Consider the following 6,303-nt stretch of genomic DNA (forward strand, 5'->3'; position numbering starts at 1 on the left):
CTGTTATTATATTATCATTACGCATGTACCAGAGTGCACATAGCTTTCGTTATTTGCTAGCTCAAAGCTGGTGCGGTGTAAAAACTCATTTCAGCGGCCACCAACAAGCGGGCACTGCGTCGCGAAAAATGAATTTTCCCTACCACGTTCCGCTAATGAACACAAGGGTACACCGCGTGATCATGTTATACATAACAGGCATTATCAAGCACGTAGCGAGCGCTGGCGCGTATTTTACTGATACATCTATGCGAGAAGTTCATTATAACATAGACAAACCAGATAAATACCGTAAACCCCCGGGCGCCAAAGACAGTAAGCTCATTAACGGGGGGAACTAACTTTTAACTAAATATAATTTTACTCGTTACAACATTGGATTATGCGAGGTGCGCGAGTAAAATTATAAAACACACTTTCCTCGCTCGAATGTTTATCTGCATATACAATACAAAAATTGCTTAGGTTGAGATTTTCAGAATTTTTACACGGGACTCTTTTTTTGCAGATTTATATAATCGCGATGCGCGTTTGCTGTGCTTTTATAATTTTAAGTCAATCTTTCATAAAGTATCATTTTATTTGAATAATTTTATCTGGATAAAGTCTTTTGCAAAACTAATATCGCAAAATTATAATAACTATATATTTTTCACATAGTTATCTGCTTCTCGATGATTTCTTGTAACATGCAAATTTAATGTCAATTTTTTTACAATTTTTACTTTCCTTCTGATAAAAAAATTTGGCTATAATTTTGTAATACGACTAGAGAATTATTTCCAGTTTACTCTGAATTATTTTTGATTAACGTTTATAATGTGCTTAATATAATTAACGCAATATTCATTCCGAATTTACTCAACGCTGTTCAATGTATCATTTCAATTATAGTAGATATCCCGTTTTTGTTTTGAATCTCTCAGTGCGAGCGCAGATCGATTTTCTCTTGATATTCCGATACAACGCCGTTACATTGTATTTATTGCATGTATTGATACGCGAAAAAACGTGACCATCTGCGTTTACTGAGAAGCTTTGCTGGCCGCAGCTTGCCACATAATTCGCCGGTATTACGAAGGCGATGCGCGTGCGACAAGAATTTGCATTATTACGCGAATAAGTCGTGTGGCAACTGCCAGGGTAAGGTAAGTTGTAATCCAGGATGGCAGGTGCACGAGCACATCTTGGAGACAAGCCGAGTGTCCGAACTTCTTGGAGGAGAGGACCATTAGTCGACGCTCTCGGCGAGTAAAGGTAGGCATTATGAGTTTATGTGGGCCCGCGGGCTCGATAGGAAATCAACTAAGGTGCTCGATCAGCTTTAATGATACGGTTATAAGCCGAATTTTGCATGCCGAAATCATCTTCTGGATAATTACATCGATGACGATTGCACATCGAGCAGAAGATCGCGTTCCTTGAATCACGATGAGTTTAATCCAGTGATTGAGCATTTTAAACGCAGCATTTGCCTTTGAAACTTCTTTGTTTATATTTTACATTAATTTCTTATATTTACTCATAAGATGAGAATCTAATATTTAGATTATTGCACTAGAAATATTAATCTTTAACTTTATTTGCAACGAAAAGACGCCAACCTTCTATTTATTAACTTTTTTTATAATTACATTTAGCTAAATTAATTATATTAAATTCGGAAAAACTACAGTATTATAATAAATCTTAATTATTTTGTTTATTATCAGTAAATAACTGCAAAATCGCTTAATTAAGAAAAAAAAAAATACGGTTTTTCTTCTTTGTATTCAGCGGGTACGGTAATTCAAATGAATGAATGCTTTTCCACTCATGCGTCCATCATCTTGTTATTTGAAGCAACTGCTTTCAATAACAGCTACGCATTGGTAATCCTACTTCGTGAAGTGAAAAAAGTCCAATGGGCGTAGCGTAGCTTTTCACTCGGCTTAAGGCTGTGTATCCGGCTGTACTGCAGCCGCATACATGTATCGATGTTAATACCATTTGCAGAAAAAAGAATGTCTGCTCTTATCTGAATTAAAATCGCAGCGATCATTAGTTCTGAAGCGTTGTCTGAATATTTAATGCGCGTATGTTTTTTTCGTATTGATGAGTTTTTATTTACAGTTATGTACATATTTCTTTGACGGAACATATCGTTGCTACATTTTTGTAGATATTACATATAAAATTGTAAGAAATATTTTATAAAAATACGTGTGACAGGCTAGAAATGTATTTATAAGAATTTTTTTGTGTTACAGTAAAAACAGTTTTGTTAACATTAATTAAAATATATTTTTTAATAATTATTATTGACTTTTCTACGTGAAATTGGAATATTTGAGAAAATCCATCATGGCGAAATGACAATCTATATCCGCGCTTGTCATCAATTCTCTCTACGTATACGTATGAGCTCAAATGACCCATCGGTTAATTAGCGAATGGAAAGTGACACTATTGGAAATGTCTGAAAGTTCCATTTCATATATCAACCGGTGCATGAGTTTATAGCATTAACTTGATATTAAGCCTCTCACACGGCATACTTGCGTCACACACAGAGGTCAACCTATCGAATATTTCATTAAACCGCGATATTAGCTGACATTATTAATGTTTGCTATCAATATTCATATCTGAACATTCACATAATCATGACTATTGCATTATTAGTTATCTCTTTTATGTAGGATATATTATAAGGAAATGTAATAATTTTGGAGTGCGTACGTTACATGTTTATTTGACTGCGGCAGCTTAATTTCCCGTTGGAAGACAAGTTTGGCGAAATTCGATATCTGGAAATATCTTTTTATTGTCCGTCCATTGTATCGACTTCAATCATAAATAACTTTTGCCGTAAATAGTTATGTGAGAAACGAAAATTCTTTATGATTTAGTCCAAGATTTCACGCTGTGAAGTGCCGAAATAAAAATACATAAATCTGATGCTCCGATGCGCAAAGTAACGACAAGCGAGTTTCGTTTCGGCAGTTTCGTTCGCGCAACAATTAGTAGTCAAGCAGAATTCGAGGGAGCACTTGTCACTTGACTGTTGTCGCGTCAGAACGCGAACGGGAACAGGAATGGGCTCCGGCATTGTCACTCCGCCATTGTGCAGAAGTTAGTCGCTCCGCTGTTACATAATAGTTGGACGACTGTGTTATTCGATTGCATAATTCCAGTTGGCGGGCCATGTAACGTGCACATAACTCGCGTATGTACCTTGTTGATATCAATTGATTGCCAACGGGCATCGGGTCGGCCGCGTTTCCGCACATTTCTGACTTGTATTAACACCTGTGCGGTTTTCACGAGAGTCGCTCACCGCTATTTACGCTATTCGTCGCGAGCACATAAATGGTTTATGTGTAGAAGCGATTAAAATCTTACCAGTAAAACGGGCATTTGAAATTCGGTGTTTCTCTAATTATATTTCACTAATTGGCGACCGTCGCTGATGTGTTTCGCATTGTTTTTTAAATCCCCGTTATCTATATAGAATAAATTCTATAAAATTGAATCATTAATTCGAGATATTGCATCGTTTGTTTCGTGCTAATAGGAGACGGATAGAAATTTCGATAACACGCATTCAAATTGTGATTAATAATTGTCATGCGTGGAAATTGCACTAAAATGTGCTTGTATTTTTCAGAGAAGAAGGAAATTTGATTAGAAAATATTATTTCATTAATTACAACTTATAATGGATGTTTATTTTAAATAGAATTGTTTTTAATATAAAACTCATACCTATTCTTCGAAAGAAGATGAATAATTGCACTGAAAAAAAGACTAGGTTTAATAAATTTCCCGAAAGAATCTCAGCGAGATACTATCTACGGTATTAGATATTCTCTCATTATAATTTTATACGAAAAATTTCCGTATATCAACTCACATCGTATTTCAGAAAAGTGCAAAGTACTCTCGTACATTTTTCACAAGTAGGAGAATCAGTTCCAGGTGTGATTTATATTTCATACCGGGAAGCTGGAGTCGATATATTAGCTTGGACGCTGCTCTTTGCTTTTCGTAGAATTTTTGAAAACTAGTTCGCAAACTCGATCAGATGCATGACTCATATACGGGTATGTGTCTGCACTTTTCCATTATCTTTGCATCAGTATTCTTTCCATCGCCTAACATTGCATTAAAATGTAGATCACCGTAGCTTCCCCGAAAAACTTTCTCCGAAAAATGTCACATACGTTCAATTCTCTTGATTTTTATACATACGAGTTATCGCACGTGTTACCACATATAACTATTTGGAACTGGAAATATCTATTGGAAATTTGAAATCGACTTTTAGTGAGATAAACCTGCAGTTACTATAAAAGTCATAATTTTATAAAAAAGTAGTTGAAAATAGAAATAATTTGTTATTATTTTTGTAAGAGTTAAAGGAATGCATTTCACTTTATTTGTACTGGCGGTTTAAACGATAATATTATCACGTAATTATCTTTCAAGACATAGAAGCATAGCGAAGCACCGTGTTACCAAGCGTGATGCTATAATTTATGGTGCAAAGAACGGAGATTAATGTGTCTACATTCTAATGCATATTAATCCGACCTCCGATACAATAAATGTACATTTTCGAGGCGATGTCGCAATTCAACGAAATGCTGAAGAATTGGAAATAGGAAGTTTGCCAGTTTCTTATATACTGCAAAAAAAAATAATAATAGAGATGAGTAATTCAACATTCTATAATAGGATGTATAAACAAGTTTTGTGACTGCAAACTACGAGACAATTCCAATAACACAGAGTGAGCATGTCGAAAGAACAACAAATAGTCGACAAGCAAGATTACGTCTAAAGTTTTTATAAAACCAAACATACATTTCTTAACAAAGAACAACATTTATTGTATAAATATATATAATAATATCAAAGTTCAGTTCTTCCTCGTACATTTAAAATCTCTTATTTCTCAAATTATCTCCACACGCGACTCGATTATTTCTCGATAATCTTTTGCCTATAATTTTATCAATCTGAGCTGTTTTTTAAATTCAACTGTTACGAATTCTCTTTTCGCATAGCAGTTTTTCGTCTTTTTCCTTTTTCTCATGCTTCTTTATCGAAGTTTCTTCAACTTTGACTCGTCCCTCGATTCGACTCTCTTGCCTATTGACTTCCCCTACTCTTCCGATTAACATTCCGTCTATTGAAGGTCCATCTTATTAATCTATTCTATTTAACTTATCTAACTAATTCTTATTCAGTCTTCTTCCCGAAGTTCTTACGTCATTGTTTATTTAACGTTGCCGAACAAAGAGAACTATCTTTTATTTTTAACGTTGCTGGATGAAAAGAGCTATCGACAATACGGATTCCGCATTAGTATTATCCTGACAATCATAGAATATGGACGTTCAATAAACTGTTATACTGATACATAATTTCAGTTTTTTATTGTATCTTTCGAGATGACTTAATTTTTTTTTTATAAACGTTTAATTGAAGTTTCTTTATCATCAAGTTTAATTTTTATTAACACTTTGACAGTGAATGGCCTCAAATTAAATAAAAAAAGCTGATAAAAGAATTGAAACTATTTGAAGAATAAGAAACAGGAAAGAAGTAAAAGAGAGCACTGCGATTATGCCCGGTCTTTCCAATCCCAAATGCGCATACTTGTTTTCAAACAGTTGCGTAATCCATAAAATTTCGAATTGCCAAAGATATCGGGGCTTTCGGCGAAAAGCAGTGAGAGATTAATGTCCCGAGTTCGAAATCCTGTGTGCGGAACTTTTACGTTACATCGCGCACGCCATGCGAGAAGCGCCAGTAACCCAACTCTTAAATCAGGAGCGACCTGAAATCCTCGTTATCCTCGGTTACGAAGCGACGCGACAAGAAACGATCCGCGTCCTGCTCCGATTCTGCGATAGGATTCTTGGGTTCGGATTTAGCGGCACCAAAGATGCACTGTCGGCCACTATAATACAACGGCAAGAAACACGGCGGGAAGTCAGGAGGGCAGGAGAGCGCCGAGGGGGATGCCGGCATATTACCGATGCAGGGGATGTCACCGGGGAATGCGCGCGCATTCTGAGCTCATTTCCATAACGGGTTAGGTACATATTACCCCGTACGTATGTACGTATCTGTATGTGCGCTCAAGTTACGAATGGATGCACCACTCGGCGAATGCATCTTGCGAGGGTTACCTACCATTCAGCGCGGTTTGGCCTCGCTTGGCTCCGGCGGAAACCTCTCGAAATCTAATGATACGTTGCACATTAATCTCGAGAATCGTCGATCATTTCGAGGGATCAGTCAAAATACAAT

Source organism: Linepithema humile, chromosome 3 (genome assembly GCF_040581485.1).
Source record: "Linepithema humile isolate Giens D197 chromosome 3, Lhum_UNIL_v1.0, whole genome shotgun sequence".
NCBI classification, from domain to species: domain Eukaryota; kingdom Metazoa; phylum Arthropoda; class Insecta; order Hymenoptera; family Formicidae; genus Linepithema; species Linepithema humile.